At 41.0% G+C, this 22,577-nt stretch overlaps 1 protein-coding gene across 3 annotated transcripts in view; it reads right to left on the bottom strand.

Moving 5' to 3' along the window:
- The window catches only part of ptpn4a (protein tyrosine phosphatase non-receptor type 4a), a 65,061-nt gene extending 46,646 nt beyond the window's left edge, over positions 1–18,415 (bottom strand). Inside the window, exons 1-2 of one of the 3 annotated variants that reach the window (XM_026928204.3) lie at positions 18,201–18,413; positions 17,960–18,008 (exon numbers count right to left, since the gene is read on the bottom strand). The gene's annotated coding sequence lies outside the window, so the exon portion shown is untranslated. Of the gene's footprint in view, positions 1–17,250; positions 17,917–17,959 lie in introns of those variants that run through there. The other 2 variants (XM_026928205.3, XM_034304522.2) reach the window with 2 other exon arrangements.
- Between the last annotated feature and the right edge of the window lie 4,162 nt (positions 18,416–22,577).

Raw genomic sequence — 22,577 nt, 5'->3', positions numbered from 1 at the left:
CTGTCACTAATGTAATTCCGTTCCTAAACAATGTTTGAAGTGGCACTATTACTCAACACTATTACTCATTACTGGATATGGGGAGGACCCACATAGGTGTGTGAGATGGTCAGGTGTCCATATACGTTTGACCATACATTGTAGCTTTCACACCTGATAACGGTCCTTGCTCTGGTTCGCTTGAAGTGCACCCCAGACCATCATTTTTTTTCATGAGCACCAGTGATCCAGTTCAACTGAACTCAGGGCTCGAACAGACCCAAGTCTGGGGGAAAAAATGCAAGTGTGATTTCGCAGTGGCTGAGGTAGCATGGGGCTCAAACCCATGATCCTGTGATCAAGCGTCCCATACTCTACCACCTGAGCTAGCCAGGCGCAAGTGCTGCAGAGTTGTCAAAATGTCCATAATGCTCCTGCACTGTAGCGGAATTTAAATAAAATCTCTAAGTTTTCCCCCTTTTCACTTTTAGGGGTAGCCAAACTCTGAAATGCTTGAACGTTACTATAAAAGTTGCAAAATTTACCAGGTGAAGAGTACCAGGCTCAGACAATTGTTAGAGAGTTAATGTTACGCAGTACAGTGTTTTCCCACTATCTAAAAAACACTATTTCAAAGTTCAACATGTAACTGGATATATATTTTCAAGATGTTTTTTCCAGCCTGCTTTTTAAACAAGCATAACAGGGCTGTGTTCTGATAAACCACTAAAGGCTAGGAAAAAAATCCTTAATCGAATATGTAATTTAATGTGTAAGATGATGATGCCTTGTCATGTTAAAAACCATGACCCTGGGCTGTACAGTGATTTTTTTTCTCCATATGCTATTACTCCAATAATTGTTGAAGCAGCACACCACATACATGCCCTCGATACACAAACGAGAAACCAACACGGCGATCAATAGCCTGTAAACTCATTCCTCGCTTTTCATTAGCGAGATGACGATTCCTCAGAGAATAAGGCCGTAAAAAGAGGTTTGAGCACAGCATCACGTAATAGGAGCTACAGCCTGGGAGTACTAAACAGAGCTCTTCATGAGTTAACCTGCATCTCACAGATCAATAGGAACCATGGATAAGATGGAAAGCTGAGCCTCGAGCCTCCACACGTGTGATTTAGTTTACATCCCTCTATCTTGTGCAAGTGATGGAGGACAGTGGATAGCTGATCATTCTCGTGGTCAATCCTCACAACAAGAGCACTGTCTGAAGATAAACACGTGTGGAAGCAGGATGCTCCTCTCCCCTCGGAATAGTCTTGATGAAAGAGGTTAAATATTTGAAATAATAAGATGATAATTAGGGTTACACTGGAATTAACTGACGTGAACAAAAAAAATCCAAATCATTTAAACAAAACAAGACAGCAAGCCAGTTCTAAACAGTACTATGTACATTATATATATATTAAAATACTATTTAAAATATATAAAATGTAGATTTTTGTCTTTGCCCTGATTGTTTGGTTATTTCCTACAATAATCTTTTGATACCGTGTAAACTCAGGCCCTTGGTCAGACATGACTCAACTGTTCTAATCACCTACGAGACAAAATTCTTCTTTGTTGTTATGTTCCACTAAAGTGCAGCGACTTTTTTTGCACATGTATGCAACAGTAGTATGGGCTACTCGCACAAACACTTGCGCATTACAACCAAAATGCCACTTCGGCAATGGCGCTATCTTACACCCGGTGCCTGCAGGAGCTCCCGAAAATGAACGTCGAAAATGTTCATCATATACGCAAGAACATTTGCAAAGCTCCTTTTAGTAAGAAAAGCAGTTTTGTCATATTTATAAACTACTGAAGGTAAGAAAAATACCTTTTAATGAAAACAAACAAGCTGATGCCCAGCACTATGTCTTTATTGTAAGACTGAAAAACGCAAATGTTAGACGTTGCTGTCTCACTGTAGTGCTGAATGTAAACAGTGCTACCAGAGACGCGACACTCGCACTATTTCAGTTAAGCAATTTCACACGAACAAGAGTGCGGTTACGCTGAATATAAGCATGGCTGTGATTTGCCATAGGGAATCAGTATAACTACATGGTTTTGAGTGCAATATTGCTTTTATACAATATCGTTCTATAACAAGAAATTAATACTTACTTGTCTTCTGAGTGACATTTTGGACACAATATGGTCAAATGTTCTGTTTATTTTTGCTCTGCTAGTGGAAATAGATCCCGAAGAAGCCACGCTCACTTTATAGCATGTGGGCTACCTGACCAGCTAGCACATATTGAGTTGTACATTCCTGTTAAAGGTGCTTCTGGTAAAACCGGCGTCTTTCCTTCCTTTTCATCTTCTGACGAGCTTTCATATTTTAAGTCAAAAGTAATATTCAAACACAAATGATCACCTTGTATTTCAAGTCAGCACTTCTGCTACCGGCTGGACATACAGACGCAAATAAACATGTCCTCACTCCTAGGATAATATTTTTGCCATCCGCACCTCCTGCATTAGCCGAATTTAATCCGTCTCCAAAAGTGGCCGTGGTGTTGCGGGACATGAGTAATCCTCCACGATCGACTGTAGGCTAGCACCTCTACCCCTCCTTTTTATCAGTCAAAGGCAATCAAACCCTGATAGATAAAAGAAAAAAGTCCCATCTACTCAAATATGCAGTTTCACTCAGAAATATGTTATGCTTGCAGTTTCACATTGTCTTTCAACTCTGAGTAGACTTGTGTCTAGTCTTTAAGTCATCACTGCTGGCATCTGGCATAGCTGATAAACTAAGCTGTTGCTACATGGGCTATAGTTCATAAGGCTGGCTAACTGCTAGATGGATTCCAGTCTGTGAAGCCTACAAGCATGTTATTCAAATATGTTTTGGGGTTGATAATGATAACATATAGAAAGATGTTAGACGTTGTCTGATAGCTGCTCAGCTCATTATTAGAGTGAAACCACCAGAAACTCCATGGCAGAAGTGTACAAGTTTCACTGCCTACAACAGTGTGGGTTAACTGTGCCAAGTTAGAGAACTAGTTCTGTCAGATTATATTATTAAACCAGTTCAGTCTAACATAACTAACTAGGTGTATAATTAACATTAACTTAAGCATTCTGGCTAGCTTACTGTGCATGTTATGATTGACAGCTGCATGTTTGCGCTGTAATAGCATGACTTACTGTTTTTTTTGTTTTGTTTTGTTTTTAAAAACACCACATTGCTGTTAAATTCCCTAATCAGACTGCATCAATCCCATTGGATTGAACTCATTCACAGGAACTTGTATGCCAGACGTTCAGCATAATCTAAACCTAATAATAAGTGGTTTTAAAAACCATGTTATTTAGCAAAGAACACCGAATAATCATTGCTATATGGTAGCTTTCTGTAAGAAGACATTTATTTAGCATTTCTCTTTTATGGAAGATGTCTCCGGTGTCAGTGCAAGCTGTGGCTTCTAATAACGTCCTTTCCCACCTTGGCACATTTGACATGCGAAGTTGAGAAAAAAACAAAAGCAAAAACATGGACACCTAGACAAAAGCGTGTCTGACAGAGCACATAAAGCTCATAAAAAGCCACTTAACCACACTTTTACAGTTACAGGCCTGGGTGGCTAATGGTAATGTTCTACTATAGTGAAAATCAAACATCAGTGCAACATTTTGACTGAAACTGCAGCACAGCAACAACAGTGAACAATACCAAGTAGTGTTAGCAACAAGCTAGCCAGTGGACAATAGCGAGTAGCCTTAGCAACAAGCTAGCCATTCGGGATAACTCTAATGTTGGTGATTACTTTCCCAGAACAGCGATTAGTATGGTCAGTGTTATAGATTTAACTAGGTACTGTGTCTGTGTATTAATTGATCCAAAGCCAATACTGCTATAAGCTGATTTAAAACTAGAGAAGGCAGACTTTACAACGTATACACACTGTATACACACTGTATTCACAGCGTGCAGCCATGTTGATTTGACGTCACTCTGTAAACGGGGAAGGAAGTTGAGAAGACTAGTTGAGAAGACTACCCCAAGTTGACAGGTTACAATTTCAAGTTGAGGTCGTTTCGGTGGTTTTTACCAGTTGTAGGCGGGGAACTACAAGTTGCTACTTCTCCTCGAACGCAGCTTATTTTTTCTTGCAGACATTTCACAATATTAGACAATTAAAAAATACTATGCGTCATACTTCAATAAACTGAAAACGACCCTTGTTGGTAAGTCGCTGTGGTATAAGAGGAATAAACCTCTTTGGGATGTACTGTTATGAGAAAATAATCTACTTTGGGATGGTGACAGCATCTCCGCCTCATGCCGGGTCACATCATTATTTTCCTATAACAGAATGCCCCAAGTGTTTTATTCTCTACATACATGTTACATAACGAAATAGCAAGGATTTTGTATTTAAGATGATCAGGGTGAAAATTGCTCTAGGGCTACAACAGGGTTGTAAATTTAACCTACTTAAACCCATTGTTACAGAAACTAACTTGAAGTCATCCGGTAAAACAACAGGTTAAAAAATAAATAAATAAATAAAAAATATAACTTGTACATACAACAGGATACATAAAATGATTCCAAATAATAATGAATGCTATAAATACATGTTGGGAGTCTTGAAGGCCAAGAGGAGCCCAGGTGCATCATGGGAAGCATAAATCCTAGACTAGCATGTAACTGTGCTAGCCCCTGCTCATTATTTGTTTTGAGCAAATTTTATTTTAGGAGGATAAACACAGACTTTTCCTCTCCTTAAACAGCCTGTGCCAGGCGCACAAACAGTGTGTGTTTTCAGGCAGGTCGGGTGTTTCTCCCGCTCAGGTGAGTGCACACACACACACACACACACACACACACACATTTTACATATCCACAGGAGCTCGTAACCAGATCTCAGCAGCACAAACACCTCTACCCAGTCTCTTGACGTTTTTGCAGCCTCGGGCTACATTCAGCGCACGAACTACTGAAGAAAGCAGATTTTTCCTTCCTTCCAACTGCTCAGCTTCAAAAACAGATTAAACACGAAGAAAATCATTTTGATAGCAAAGAATTTGTTCAGGAGGCACTTTCAACACCACAATTTACTTTAAAAAGAGAACACAGTTGTCCTGACTAGGGCTGACAATATGTCATGATATTGTGATAAATACACATTTCTATACAGTATACACAATACAAGATATTACAAATAAATGATTCAGTAAAAAATATGTTTTCCCTCCTTTTCAGTGTTAAATAAATCTATTTTTGTAAGCATTAAATAAAAGTATTATTAAATAGTTTTTTTTCCATGCAACTCTCCTGTTCTGATGGCAGCTTGTTAGCAAACCTTTACACTGACACACATCATGAATCGCAGAAATGTCTTCAAAGCTTGATGGAATATTTCTGCCATATCGCCCACCACTAATCTTAACACTGTCTGTCAGCGTTGTCCAAATTCACAATGCGCAGCCTTTTCAGGGTGTCAGGGCTGTCGACATGAGCTCTCGCCACAGCTGAACCTGGGATCTCGCAGTCCCGAAGAGTAATCATCAGACGTTATGCTAATCTCTTAATGAGCTTACCTGTTTTATTTAGAGAGCCACAGCAAAATCATCTGCAAGCCATGAAACCATTGTGACAGCCAAGAGGACTCAATCCCATAATCCGCGCCAGTCTGAACTACACCAGACTGAAGCGCAGCAGGACCTCATGCTCTCCGTTACTCTAGACCAGGGGTCAGCGGTTGAGTTTGGCATTGGGTCAGCTTTTATTTCAGTAATGTTCGACAGGGGGCCGATGCGGTTATTTGGGCCCCAACTGGTATTTCCAAAGAGGTTCCATTTAAACCACAGTAGTTACGAACAATAGCTGTTGTATTAGTGTGTACTATCACTAGCCACACTTCTAGCTTTTGTTAGAGGATCTGGTACATTTCATTAATAAACAAGACTGCCTACTTTCACAGAACATGGCAGATGGCCAACCACACACCTTTTCCCATAGCCTCACAGGTCTATCTCATTCACTCTCCACTAACAAAAACCTTTACTACCATTTATAGACGGGATTCCGTGAACTTTTCCGGTGACTGTATCTTGTTCTGAAAAGCTCATTGTGTCATGGTGTTTGTTTTCCCACTGGGATCCTGAATGGCCCATGGGTCGCTGTTTAACAAGCTCTACTGTAGAGCTTTTCCAAGTTAGAATTGAGGCCAAAGAGGAGTTATGAAACCGAATAGCCTGAAATTAGGGCCAAAGATTAAAGCAAAGTTAGTGCCATGTTAAATGTCTGAATGATTTGCACTCATCCAGATAAACCATGAGTACAAAGTTCTCATCAGTGGGCACAGGCACAAAATTTGGCTTTTCAAGGGCACGATGTTTCACAAATGCATGGAAGAATGGGAGAACTAGTATCTCAGTTGTGTTCATTGTAGTTAACCCTAAACTTTGCCACATTTATTACAGCTTACATACACTATATGGCCAAAAGTATGTGGACACCTGACCATCACACCCATATGTGGTTCTTCCCCAAACTGCTGGAAGCACATAATTATACAGAATGTCTTTTCATGCTGTATCATTAAGATTTCTATTCACTGGAACTAAGAGGCCCAAACCTGGTCCAGCATGACAATGCCCCTGTGCACAAAGCGAGCTCCATGAAGACATGGTGTGTGAAGGTTGGAGTGGAAGAACTCGAGTGTTCTGCACAGAGCCCTGACCTCAACCCCACTGAACATCTTTGGGATGAACTGATCGGTGCCTGACTTCACTAATGCTCTTGTGGCTGAATGATCACAAATCCCCACAGCCACGCTCCAAAATCTAGTGGAAAGCCTTCCCAGAAGAGTGGAGCTTATTATAACAGCGAAGGGGGACTAACTCTGGAATGGGATGTTCAAAAAGCACATATAGGTGTGATGGTCCAGATGTCCACATACTTTTGACCATTTCTTGGCATCTGAAACACCAACCATTAAAATGTCTGAGTGTCTCGTCTTTTTCGTGTAGTATACTGACCAGTGCCGATAGTTACATGCACATCTGCTGGATTCATGCTGATGATGCTTTTCTCATTTCATAAAAATAACACTAGAACAATAGACTTGACCCATTTTATTACAGCCATGTATTTTCTTCATTTAAAGTGAGCTTCCGACAAGCTTTATATCTGTGAGGAAAAACGTCCCCGCAGGATCCCGGTCCCGATGTCCACCTCTAGACTTTAACACATATAATTAGTTGCTCAGTGAGTTTTTTTTTCCCAGTTAGCATTTATAAAGCCATTAAGTAAAAGAATCCTGATCTGTCCAAAGTCTCCAGTTTCTGTAATAACAACTGCTCTTTTTCAGTAGGAATAATGTTCACAAAATAATCCAGTCTGGTTTGCAGAGTCAGCGACAGCTAAAATGGTGTCCTACTGCTTGCTCCGGACTCGTGGACGTGAACACAGCTGTTTCACCATGATAGTGGACAAGCTTAAAAACAAGGTTCAATACAACCAGTTTTTGTAGGATTTAGAGCTTAACTGATCAAACCGCCATTACACTGAGACACTGATATTGCCTCTACATTCATAACTTCATAACACTGGCTGTTTTGTTGTTTTTTTTTTCAGTTGATTGTAACAGGAAAAATCCAGGAAAGTCATAGCAATTACTCCAGTCTTATTAAATTTACACTGGTTCCTATTAAGATTGGTATTGACTATAAAGTCAGGCTTTTGCCATTTTATGCCTTTAGCAGTGTAGCTCATAAAGCATTAGTCCATCTCACTCACCTCAACCTGATAATCTGTACAGTCTCTACTACACTGAACATGAGTTTTTAGCTTCTTAACAACTGCAATAAAATAATAACAGGATGTAAGCTCAATATTATTTTTTGTATAACATTAAAACACCTACTTTCTTAGGCTTGGCCTCCACTTGGGCATTTTACTCTACATTACTCTATACTGCGTAATCTCTCTGTCAAACCGTTGTAGTGTTTTGATTATAGATGTTAATATTTTCATATTTACTCCATTTTATGTATAAAAAAAAAAAGTACTACATTAAATTGTGAAGAAAACTTGCTCTATGCCATCACTGTCATTCTCAAACGGTAACTCAAAACAAAAATATCAGATCTTGATACTTAAAGACGTTTCTATGATACACACTTTTGTATTGCTATATATATGGTAAGTTTGCTAACAGACTCTCATCAAAACAGTAGTGTTGCACTTAAAACTCTGACTTGTTTATAACACTGAAAGAGAGAGAAACAGTTTGCGATACCTGTGATACCTCAGAAACATTTATTATGAAGTAATTTAGCACTATATCAATAACGTATGATTACATTGCCAAGCCCTAAACAAAACCATTTGGATTTATTAAAGATTTACTGTACTCTTATCCTGATCCATCATGAATCCGATACGATTTTCATCCTTCCGTATCGTATACAAGTACCATTTGATTTTATGAATAATCTCAACTCCACATCTTCAGCTAAAGTGAGTTTCCATAAACATTAGGAAAGTTTTTTTTTTTTTTTTTTTTTACTTTATAAACTTATAAATTCTTTACAAAAGTACATGAGGATTTCATGGGGTCTGGGTGTATTCCTGCCTCAGGCTCAGGGTTCCCAGGGTAGGCTCCGGATCCACCACAGTCCTGACCAGGATAAAGCAGTTAATGAAAATGAATGAATGAAACAATACATGATGTCACTTGTTAATCTCTGGTAGCTTTTCAGATTAGAGGCTGATGAGAACACTACCTCTGTAGTCATGCAGGGCGCTGCGTGTATGTGTGTGTATGTGCGCGTGTGTGTACATCTTTGTCATGCCTCATGTTACAAAACACCTGAAGTGGCATGCTGTGGAAGCATGATGACACATGGGTGCAAATATTTTCATACGCAATACTGCTTCCTCTTTCTTTCCAGACATGAAAACTTTATTCATTAATACTTTAACCAACTCAGAGTCTCCTTCAGTGTCATTAACACTGAATAAACAGCGACGGGGGAAAAAAAAAAAAAAGGAGGCGATCTATTTTGGTTTTCGGTCTGAAATGTGCTGCAAACTTGCCAAGAAAGGCAGCAGGAAGTGTTTGGCCTGCAATTACAGCAAAAAAGCTCACGCTGCTCTCTTGTGGAGTCAAGAAATGTCTCTGAAATGCGCAATTTCTCACCAGTGCTCCTTCTATTGGGGTAGTTTTTGAAATTTCTATTCCAGTCGCAGTCCACCCCCATGGGGAAAACACACACATACACGCAGACGCGCCCACACATAAAAAACTCCCAATACATTTGAATGAAATCACGCCTCCAGCTGGCATTAGACACGTAAGCTCTGAGGCACCGTCAGTGAATTTACAGTGATCTCTTTTCTGTGTTCTGTTTCATTCTTCGCAGCGTGTTCACCCTCCACATGGTAGCGCAGGGTTAGGGTTACAGTCCACAGATAGTTACAAAAAAAGAAACAGCATCTGTTTGAGTGCAGCAATAACCAGTGACCTTTCGTGACTTGTGTGTCTGGATGAGCTCCGGGTGACAATCTAAGCCCGGACTTCTTAGACTCGCTCTCAGAAACACCACGCACTACGTAACCCTCACGCTGAGACGTCTAACGCAGCGTTCGCCTCTAAAATGACACATCAAGCAATCAACACCAAACAGGACATTCTCAAAATATTTCACAAGTTACTCATCAGCACGGATAATAAATAAGCGTATTCCCAAGACTCATCCTTACCTCGGTGAATAATCTCACCTGGAAACTGTAGACTTAAGAACCTAAGAACTGCTGCTGTAATCATATTCACGCTCTTACTCACTACCTGCTCACAATGAACATCCTTTTACCATATGCGGTACTGTTTGATCGTACAGTAAAAATTGTGCAAGAGTAATGATTTATGATTCCACTATCCGGTGCCATCCTGAAAATGATGAACTTCCTTTGGAGTCTGGTTCCTCTGGTTCATGTCGGGTTTTTCCATGCCACATGCTTGTTAAGCATCTAAATATAAATCTCCATCCGGATTTCTGTAAAGCTGCTTTGTGACAATGTCCATTGTTAAGAACACTATATAAATAAAGAATTCATTCGGCAGACTTTTTATTCATTGGCCTTAACTAAAATGTTTAAGAGTCTAACAGTGGTTTTGGGATGTAAAAATCACAAACCTTTGGTCACTACCGCAGATCCTTAATCACCAAGCTACCACTGCCAGAGTATATAAAACCAGGGATTAGAAATGTTATAAGGAACGAAATAAATTAAAAAAAAGGAAAACCAAAAAAACTTAATGTAATCCAAAAATTACACTAAATGGTTTTAGAGTGAAAACATTAACTGCTCAACCAGTTAATAACGTTATTTTTCCGTTATACAAGAAAGTATATCCTAAACCTGAACATTTTCCCAACAGGCCTAAATTCACGTCCAGAATTCCTCAGCTCCTGCACGCCTAGCTACAGAAGTATATGATATTAGCTAGCAGCTGTAGTCGGGTTTTCGTACATGGGATGAGGTCAGGAAGTGTAGAAAGAATTTTTCCTCTGACTCTGCAAGCACTAAGTCACAGAACAATGCTCTGAAAACATTAGAAATAAATACACGTTTCTGGTTAGGTTTTATTTATACCCTATGTTCCTATAAGCAGAGAAGGCCATCACACGTAAAGAACATTATTAAGAATCTATTTATGAAGAATGATGTGGAACAAAATATGATTTCTATTCAGAACAAACCAAAATGAAAAATAAATCGTTTCTAGTCCCTGTATAAAACAGTTCTGTAACAGACGTTTTGGGGATTAGCAATTCTATACCTGTAGTGCGCTCATTCATTTTTTTGATGAAAAGACAACGAATCAAAACCGTTAAGGGACCGTATTAAAACTACGATTTATACGTCTGGTGTTTGCAACCTAGCTCTGATTATCAGTTCCAATTTTTGAACCACCAGCCATTTCTTTACATTTTATTACTGTGTACATAGATGTCTATGCAATAATCTCTAGACTAAAATGAGCACAATCAGAAAAACAACACCAAACTTTTCCTGTTTTTTCAGAATCTTCGGAAATTTTGCCTCATGCCAGGCGGTAACAACCCAGACACAGACATCCTAGAGCTCTTTTCATTTATCCTTCACAGTTTTCCTTTCTTCCTTCACTGTGCACTTAATAGTCATATAAGGAAAATACTGGCTGTTCTCTGTAAAAAAAAAAAAAAAAAAAAAAAAATTAAGTCGCCTCTGAAACCAACATGTGTCCCTAACTGTAAGAACATAAAACCAGTATAAAAAGAGTTAACCACTTATATGAGTTTCAAAGCAGTTCAACTCTTACTGCCTATGCTGCAAAAATAATTGAGACTTTAATAGAGCGATTTGGTACAATTTCATGAGTTAACTATCCTCCAGTGTGTGCTGCGGTTGACCCAACTAAACAGCGTGGCTTTACGTTAACGAAGATATAAAGAACAGTTTTGAGATTTAAGACGTGTTTGTGTCTCCGTGTTCGGGATTGCCACGTCAGCAGTTACTACAAAGTTGTAAATCCTTTGTACACACAGCAAACACACCAATCATCCATCCTGTAACACCTTAGGAGGTTCTCCTTAGTAAAACAGCATTTCCCGTACAGGACATGTCTCTTCTTGACCAACACCTGAGAGTACTCTCTGTTTGGGTAAAGCGAGCATGGAAGCTGTGCCAGAATCACTGCTCAGTCTGTACAGCCAGCCAATATGGAGGTGACAATCAAATGATACGCTGGTTAAATATTTAGAGCCCTACATACACCTAGCTAATGATTCTAGCAAAGTATCACTGTCCTTTCTGCTTGTAATACCAACATGCATTAGGCTAATGGGTAAAGACGATGCTATAACAGCAGAGACAAAAGCAGCTGCTTTTCATAGCGGCACAGCTTTTTCGTCTGATCTCTCATTCCTTTATAAGTTTCATTAGCAGACCATGCGATTGAAAAGTTTGAAACAGTTTGTAAAGATACGTGAGATATGATCCACAGGACATTTCTGCCTGAAAATAAATGTAGTGCGTGAGCAGGCGATTAAAACTTTTAAAACAGCCTATAAAAGTACATTAAGTATAATTCGCAGGACATTTCTAACTGAAAAGAAATGTATGTGACAGCCTTCCTCCAGTGGAAATGACGTATGAAATGCGACCACGAGTGGTGAATGGAGACGTGTTCATAATGCCAGGTGTGAATGGCTATGCGTCTCAGCTGTCCACTTGTGATCCGATCACTCTGGACGCATGTTAATGCCAGGTGTGAACAGGGCTGAGTTTAAGAAGGCAAGCTTTCTGAATTGACTCTAAATGTACAGACATGCCCTCCTTGGTAGGGCACATATTATATTTAGTGTTACTCATATCAAGAGTTCTGATATTGGTAATATATTTAAGATAGCCATCAGATGGGATCAGGACATCCTTAGTTAGTTAGTTAGGCAGCATAAAAAACTGCAGCATGGAGAATTGATGGTTTGCGGGTCATACAGATGTGATGGCAGTTGTTAAATGACAGCCTGAACAATGTTACAGTTCAGGAACTGCTGCAAAGCAACACAGGGTCAATACTGAGGTTTAGATTACATCTGCATGGCAATCTGTATTAGAAACAATACACAAAATATCATCATCATCATCATGATCACCATTACAACCATTTTCCATTTGGGAAGATTCTCTGTGTTTTCCAATACATTCCCAATACTCCATTTGAGAAGAGGCTCTGTACATGAACAGTGCTGTTGGGCAGCATTGGTGCCCTTAAGATAAAGTCTGTACTAGGATATATACATATATAGGAGTCCTATTTGCGACTAATTTGAAGGCAACATCACAAGTTTCCATCACAGAAGGGCAATCCTAGAATGTTTCAACAAAACGACAACTACACAAAACCAACTACTGCTTACGAAAACATATCAGTGTTTTATGTGCAGTATCATAATATCATGCACACTGTGATAAGACGGTGTAAAATCAGAACATGACTAAATACCTCGCTGCTGTTTGAGTAAGTACACAAATGAGTTTTCCAAATCAGTGCAAATCAAATCGTATCAGCTAGTACGCTGGTTAATAGAGAATTTAGCCCGGTGCGAGATCTATGATCTGTCTGCATTACAACCCAATTCAAACTGATTACCCCAGTGTTTTGAGCCCTATAAAGCAGCACGGACATCAAATACATCACATAAAGCAGATTGGCCACTGGTCGGCCATGAGGAAGTCTCAAGTGTGCTCAGTCAGTAATTCAGGCCTCCGATCTTGAAGTGGGCAGGTGTTCACACTCACAAATGTCCAAGCACCTGCCTTCGACCCCCCCAACCCCAACGCCAGCTCTGCATGCTTCCAACTGAGGTGTGTGCCAGCGTGTGCCAGTGCACTGCAGGAGATCCTCTTCTAACAGCTGACACCCCAAAACCAGCTACCAAATGCTGCTGCACTAAATTAAACCCTTCAGATAGGCTGACATGGCACCATAGTCTCGGCTCTGTCGAAATCTTAAATACATGAGCCTAACCAGCTGCGCAAAAAAGCAGCACAAAAAAATTCACATCCTGATGAAGGCCAATACTTTTTCCTAGCCTAATAATCCATTAATAATTCGACTGATAGCTCAGTGAGAATGCTAAATATCTTTACAGATACACATAAACTGGAATAAAGTAAACCAATGAAGGTACAGGCAAATTCATTTTCCACCAGACTGCAGAAGTTAATAAAGCGTTTAATAATCTGTTAAATGAACACACTTAATAATGTCATTAAAACCTCTGAATCAAATTACTTTCACTTGATAAATTACACAAGTGAGGCAAATGCACACTTGGCTTTAATGCTGAATTAACTTTAACTACTTGTTACAAAATGACAGGACTCAAAATTGTCCTTATGACAAAAATGACACTAAACGACACATAAATTTAGAAGTGATTGCAAGGACAGAAAAATGTAAAGCTTCTGGTGTGTGTGTGTAAACAGTTAATTTGGAAAATGCAATCGGGCAATTTATTCCGATTTAAAAAAAAAGAAATCTTTGTGTGTAAACAGAATATGTATGTAACTGCAGAATACTGCAGTGTAGCTGAGTTACAAGTTCAAATGCCAGGATCGTGACGGAGCTCTGTTAGGCCACTGAGCAGTAGCTTAAGGGTTCTTACCTTTTGCTGAAGAAACTACGAGATTTTTCATGTTCATTCTATTGATATTTCTCACCAGGATTACTAACCTTATAAACCAAAGCAGCTCGCAAGCCTTTTGCAGTCTGGGACCCCATCACCCCAACAATTTAAACGACCAGTAAAAAATAATCAATCAAACAATCAATCAAGGACCCCCTGGGGTTCCTGGAGCACAATCTGAGAACCTTTGGTTAAACAGGAAAACAAGAAATGTCATATGCTTATGGATATTGTTTTAACAGTTTAGATTTTTCTATGTTTGGCCCGATTTTGCTGTTGGAGACAAACACAGCACATCGTAACAGAATTCTTTGGTTATAAGTTGAGCTCGGTGGTCTTTCAATGCATAATGTGACATGCTTGCTGGCTGAATAAAAATGAAACACAGTCGATATCAAAGTTCCGGCAGTGTTATACTTTTTTTATTCAAATCTCTGATTGTGAGTGCTGCAATAACGCTCATCTAAAAGCCACCGATAGGAGGACAGCATAGGATGATGCGAAACTGGTCTATTGTCAGAGGATCTTCATAATCTGACATGGACAACATGTTATCACAAAGTCTTAATCAGAATTCGGACAAAGATCATCTTGTACAGTGTGACAAGTAATAAGCGTAAAAGACCGCTGTAATCATGCACGGTCAAAAACAAGCTGCAGTGCAGAAGATAAGAGAAGACAGATTAAGAAACTTACTGTCTTAAGTCTATTAAAACCTTTTTTAAATGTTTTCTTTACTCGTCTAGACTTTTTAAATTCCATAGTTTTCCATGCCTACACAAAAACTGTATTTATGTTGTGTATATTCTGCCTCACTTCTACAACACGTTGGATCAAAGTATCAGGCAAAGAAATCCATGTAAATCTAAACTGCTTCGTTGATTCAGAAACAAACACAAGGAAAATGATTCGACACATGTATGACAGGTTGTAGGTAGAATTCAAATTTACAACAAACACACACACACACACATTCCCAACACTCCATTTGAGAAGAGGCTCTGTACATGAACAGTGCTGTTGGGCAGCATTGGTGCCCTTAAGATAAAGTCTGTACTAGGATATATATATATATATATAGGAGTCCTATTTGCGACTAATTTGAAGGCAACATCACAAGTTTCCATCACAGAAGGGCAATCCTAGAATGTTTCAACAAAACGACAACTACACAAAACCAACTACTGCTTACGAAAACATATCAGTGTTTTATGTGCAGTATCATAATATCATGCACACTGTGATAAGACGGCGTAAAATCAGAACATGACTAAATACCTCGCTGCTGTTCAAGTAAGTACACAAATGAGTTTTCCAAATCAAATCGTATCAGCTAGTACGCTGGTTAATAGAGAATTTAGCCCGGTGCGAGATCTATGATCTGTCTGCATTACAACCCAATTCAAACTGATTACCCCAGTGTTTTGACCCACACACACATTTCCAATACTGTAGAGACCTGTTAGGGGGAGGACACACTACACTCTAGATCACAAACTACACTCATGCTGAATCACACACTACTGTACCCTACTCCTGCTGAATCACACACTACTCTCCTGCTGAATCACACACTACTGTACCCTACTCCTGGATCTCACACACTACACTCCTGCTGAATCACACACTACTGTACCCTACTCCTGGATCTCACACACTACACTCCTGCTGAATCACACACTACTGTACCCTACTCCTGGATCTCACACACTACTCTCCTGCTGAATCACACACTACTGTACCCTACTCCTGCTGAATCACACATTGGATTTCACTCCCACAAACTACACTACACTCCTGCCGGATCACACACACTACTCTCCAGCCGGATCACACACACTACACTCCTGCCGGATTACACACACTACACTCCTGCCGGATTACACACACTACACTCCTGCCGGATCACACACACTACACTCCAGCCGGATCATTCATGCTGAATCACACACCACTGTACCCTACTCCTGGACCACATACTGCAATTCTGCCGGATCACACACTGGATTACACTCCCACAAACTACACTACAGTCCTGCTGGATCACGCACACACACTTCAATCCTGCTGGATCACACACACTACAGTCTTGCTGGATCACACACACTACACTCCTGCCAGATCACACACACTACACTCCAGCCGGATCACACACACTACACTCCAGCCGGATCACACACACTACACTCCAGCCGGATCACACACACTACACTCCTGCCGGATCACACACACTACATTCCTGCCGGATCACACACACTACATTCCTGCCGGATCACACACACTACACTCCTGCAGGATCACACACACTACACTCCTGCCAGATCACACACACTACACTCCTGCAGGATCACACACACTACTCTCCAGCCGGATCACACACACTACACTCTAGCCGGATCATTCATGCTGAATCACACACCACTGTACCCTACTCCTGGACCACATACTGCAATTCTGCCGGATCACACACTGGATTACACTCCCACAAACTACACTACAGTCCTGCTGGATCACGCACACACACTTCAATCCTGCTGGATCACACACACTACAGTCTTGCTGGATCACACACACTACACTCCTGCCAGATCACACACACTACACTCCAGCCGGATCACACACACTACACTCCAGCCGGATCACACACACTACACTCCAGCCGGATCACACACACTACACTCCTGCCGGATCACACACACTACATTCCTGCCGGATCACACACACTACACTCCTGCAGGATCACACACACTACACTCCTGCCAGATCACACACACTACACTCCTGCAGGATCACACACACTACTCTCCAGCCGGATCACACACACTACACCCACTACACTGCGGCTGGATCTCACACACTACACTCCTGCTGGATCACACACACACACACAACACTCCTGCCGGGTCACACACACACACACACACACACACACACATACACACACACACACTACACTCCTGCCGGATCACACGCAGACACACACACACCACACTCCTGCCGGATCTCACACACTACACTCCTACACTATCAAAAACACTATCCATGCAAAAACAATACCTGCTGAGTGATGAGATCAACTAGCAGGCAAGAAATGATCAATCAGCAGTCATGTAGAAGACAGCAGTGCAGATTCCTTCTCGTGTAGCTGCTGTAACATTTGCACCACAAAAATGAATATAAAGCTTGCAGAGACTGTCCCTGAATGTCACTGGATAGCGAAAGGTTACTTAGTGGACGCGGCATGTCACTGATCCTCGTGCACACTAACTGAGGAACACCGTGTAACGAGATAAACACAGAGCTGACTGCTGAACTCAACAACGTCACATCCTACATGTTTACTGCCAACAACATCGACACACGAAATGTAAACACTGAGCCACAAGCTGCTCACTTGTACACAAGATTCAGTGGCAGCATGAATTTCTTGCAACGCGTCTCACACTCACACACACACACACACACACTCACACACACAGGAGCCTGTGACACGGTGACCTAAAAACTTTATTAACCTACGCAGCTCCACAGCTAAGGTTTACTTAGCTAGTTAGCTTTGCTAGGTCACTTGTGTGCTCTCAGATATATCGACCTGACCTGTTTACACGCTCAGCAACAACATAAACACCTCTATAAACTAATAAACAACATAAACAACAACAACAACCGTTATGCTAGCTGGCTAGCAGCATTCCTCGGGTGTAATAACAGTGTGTGTGAGTGTGTGTGTGAGTGGGAGTTAGCTGTCCATGTTCAGGTCGCTTACCGTCATACACCGCTCCAGAGGTGTCCAGCTTTGAGGAAATGCAGTTTCTCTAGGAGACGAGAAACACACACACACACACACACACACACACGGGAAAAAAAAGCTGTGGGCGAGGAAACTGGGAATGCCAGCGTCAGATGAGCCGCGGCTCAGAGCGAGGAGGGAACCTCATCGCTATTCTGACCCGAAGGCAGCGCCGGCTCTCTCACACACACACACACACTCTCTCTCTCACACACACCGCGGGGCCTCCGCCGCTCCGTGTCCGCTCCGGCAACCGGGGAATAATCCACACACAGCGCAGCGGGGAGGAAGAGGAGGAGGAGGGGAGGAAGAAGATAAACACGCAAACACCATCAGCTAAACTGGACGCGAGCGCACCATCCGCGACGGGGAAACAAGCGCGTGCGCTCGGCGCTGGCGGAGCTTCTCGCTTCTCACGAGCACTGAGTGTAATCAGCGGGCTTCTTCCCTCAGCCTGCCGCTGTGGCGCGCGCACACGCACACGCGCACGCACGCTCTCGCTCTCTCTCTCTCTCTCTCTCTCACACACTCACACACACACACACACACACACACACACACACACACTACAGCCAGGCTAGATTCAGCTGAAGTGCTGTTGCCAGTTCCGCGCTTTCCCCCAAAAACTGAGTTTGTTTTTTGTTTGTTTTTACACTTTTTACAGGTTGTGTGTTTGCATTACATTACATTACAAAATCTTTTGCAATGCAGCTTGTTTAATGCATAGTCAAATTATTATTCATTTCACTTGCTTAGAGCACACTGATAATGTTGCACAGTCTTTTGTCGGTGTTGTTCAGTGTTTCCATGTTGCTGCTTCAGTACTATGTAAGAGCTCATTATCATTTTTGCACTGTGTCTGGGTAGAGTGTGCAACTGTAGCACAAGAATTTCATTGTGTATAGATGCTTAAAGCACTCTTTATGCACATGACAGTCAACTTGAAATCCATAAGGCACAGGCAAACTAGTTCACTTACAGATACAAGCTCGTATACAGATAATAATAATAATAATAATAATAATAATAATAATAAAGGAATAAAATACAGTTAGCACAACAAAACGTATTATTTTCCAATAAGAGCAAGTTGTAAAGTGTTTTATTCTTCTTATACCACAGCAATTTGTCAACAATAACAATTTTTAATTTATTAAGAAATACGCATTGTGCTTTTATTCATTATGCTGTTATAGTATCATGTCTGTGAGACAAGCTCCTGTTACTTATAGCTATAACTTACGTTATAGCTCTAGCTATAAGCTTTAACAGTCACTCCCTCACGAGCCTCCCCTACTCTCTCTCTCTCTCTCTCTCTCTCTCAATAATTTGCAGCTTGTCATCTTATAAAGACACTGGAAAGTGTAAAATCCTCTGTCCTGAAGACTCTCCTGTGGTGGAAAACAGTGGCATTAGAGTCCTTCCATAAATGTTAAATAAATGTTTGCAGAATTTCAGGAGAAAGCCTAATGTGAGTAGCCTACACTATGAAATATCGAAATATTACTAAAGAAAAACATAAAATGTAAATATTAACTGTTAAGTTTGTGTCTTAACTGTGTTTTTGTTACATATAATAGAAGTGAAAGCCGGTGTTTAATTCGGATCTGTGAAAATACAGCTTAAACACTAAGAGTAGAAGGTGTTACAGAGGGCCAAAAAAAGTTATCTGGGCTTTTAATCCAGCCTTGGATATTACACACTGAATGGCAGTGATTACAATATAAAAAATGAAACAAATAAATAAACATAAATTGGTCCAGCCAAACTGAATACAAAAGATTGTATGACTGTAAGAAGCAGACAGTGTGAAGGATTGTTTCCTCACAGCTCCAAGGTCCCCAGTCACAGTTACAGCGTCCCCTGTCACAGCTCCAGGGTCTTCAGGTCACAGCTCCGGGGTCTTCAGGTCACAGCTCCAGGGTCTTCAGGTCACAGCTCCAGGGTCTTCGGGTCACAGCTCCAGGGTCTTCGGGTCACAGCTCCAGGGTCTCCGGGTCACAGCTCCAGGGTCTTCAGGTCACAGCTCCAGGGTCTTCAGGTCACAGCTCCAGGGTCTCCGGGTCACAGCTCCAGGGTCTTCAGGTCACAGCTCCAGGGTCTTCAGGTCACAGCTCCAGGGTCTTCAGGTCACAGCTCCGAGGTCTTCAGGTCACAGCCCCAGGGTCTCCGGGTCACAGCTCCAGGGTCTTCGGGTCACAGCACCAGGGTCTTCAGGTCACAGCTCCAGGGTCTCCGGGTCACAGCTCCGGGGTCTTCAGGTCACAGCTCCGGGGTCTTCAGGTCACAGCTCCAGGGTCTTCAGGTCACAGCTCCAGGGTCCCCGGGTCACAGCCCCAGACACACACACTAACCCGATCCTGAGCTTGGGTTACTCTCTGTGTGGAGTTTCTCATGCTCTTTCCATGTTCATGAGGATTTCCTCCATATTCTCCAGGTTCCTCTCATCTTCCAAGTCATGCAGAGGTGGATTGGTTACACTTAGTTGCCCCTAGGTGTGATTGTGTGTGTGAAAGTGTGTGCTTGCTGACCTGCGATGGCCTGCCATCTCGTCCAGGGTAAAATCCCCCACCTTGCACCCAGCAGTACTGTGATAGGTTCCAGATCATTCATTCACAATGAATGAATTAATGAATGGTATAGCTATTATAATGCTTTATTCTATACACATTGCATGATGTTACTCCTGAAAAAGTTACAGTACATTGGGTTGTGGTGTTGGACTAATATTGTCAGGAGCATCTGGCAACCCATGTAACACGGCCCAGTCTCAGAGCGCCACCAGGGCACAGGGCTCACATTACACAGAGGGGCCAATATTAAAACCCTGTACAATACAAATAGTTCAAGATATTCAATTTAATGTCTAAGGCCTAACACTGAGCTATCTTTTAGCATAAGGGTCTAGATGTCTAGGCCACCCAGGCCATAGTCTCACCAGTGGAGGTGGAAAACAGTTAAAAAAAAACACCACCAAATGGGCAAAATGAGTATATTAATAGATTGTTAATGGGCAGTGTTGAGGTTTAAACATTGTCTGAATCCCAGAACACTCCCGATATAAATGCACTTGATGAGAGATGAAAGAATAGCATCTACACCCTACTCATGTGTCCAGCAGGGAGCAATTTGTAACACGGTCTGTATTATTCAAGTTGCTTCAATACAAGGACTAGAGTGAATTCAGATATACTGGGACAGTTTTTGAATTTCCAAATTGTCTAAGTTTTTTTGTCATTTAAAAAAAATGCATATGACACATTGTGGAAATCCTCAAGGTGTTGACCAACAACATATGAAGGAAAAATATTTCTATCATATTCTAAAGAGGCATGGCTTACCCTTTTGTCAGAACTGAAAACTATTTTTAATGAATTGTTTGGTAAATTGGGACGGCATGTTTGGGAATTTGGGGTGCACGGTGAGTTAGTACTTAGCGCTGTTGCCTCGCACCTCCAGGGGTGGGTGTTCGATTCCTGCCTCCATCCCTGCGTGTGTGGAGTTTGTATGTTCTCTCCTTGCTTCGGGGGTTTCCTCCGGGTACTCCGGTTTCCTCCCCCAGTCCAAAGACATGCATTGTAGGCTGATTGGTCTCTAAATTGTCTGTAGTGTGTTAGTGTGTGTGAGATTGTGCCCTGTGATGGGTTGGTACTCCGTACAGGGTGTCCCCTGCCTTGTGCCCCAAGTCCCTGGGATCGGCTCCAGGCTCCCCGCAACACTGTGTAGGATAAGTACAGTATACAGTAAATGGATGGATTTTTGGGAATTTGGCACATTTTATAACAAATGACACATTTCTAAACATTAATGAATCAAATTTCAATAACAGTTGGCCAAATTCATCATTCACATATTCTACTATTGTATAAACAGAGTAGATTAAGTAAAATTAACTATATATTAGTATTATTTTGTAACATTCTATAATTCATTTCTTACAGCAGTAACAACGTTAACAGGATTTAGAAAATCTTCAATATTTTTTCTTTTCCAAATTTATATAATACAATATTATTAGAAAACCATCACAAAAGGGTAAGTAACATTTTTATCTTTTTTTTTTTTTTTTTTTTTTGCAGCAATACTGTAACATAGGATTAAAAAAAGAAACATCAACATTAATCTTTAAAATTAGATGAATACAATACAATACTAAGGAAAAAATAAGGTCCCTGCTCTTCTCTCGCTCTCTGTCTCCCTGTAACTGTGCAACATATGTGGTGATTTGTGACATCTTGAAAATGATTAATTATAAATGTATTATAACTATTATAACTTTATGCTTATGCATATATGCATTACAGCCTATGTGTTACACATTAGTCATGACAATTTTATAACCGTATAGCCAAAGCATGTGTCATTTTTGCTCAAACTTTTTTAGGGGCAGCTTCGTGTTTTTGATATTGACCACACCCCCTTATCTGATGTTGCGTTACATTACAAGGGCTCAGAAACATGTTTTTCAGTAACATGTCAAGTAACAAGTTTTGGCTTTCACTTATTAGGCCAGAAAATAAATGCTGCAAAGTCAAACTGTCCCAGTTGACCTGATGTCCCAATACACCTGAATTCAGTTTACTTTAGACACAGT

The sequence above is a fragment of the Pangasianodon hypophthalmus genome, chromosome 5, assembly GCF_027358585.1.
Source record: "Pangasianodon hypophthalmus isolate fPanHyp1 chromosome 5, fPanHyp1.pri, whole genome shotgun sequence".
Classification (NCBI taxonomy): Eukaryota; Metazoa; Chordata; class Actinopteri; order Siluriformes; family Pangasiidae; genus Pangasianodon; species Pangasianodon hypophthalmus.
This window is presented reverse-complemented; position numbering and strand designations above follow the sequence as displayed.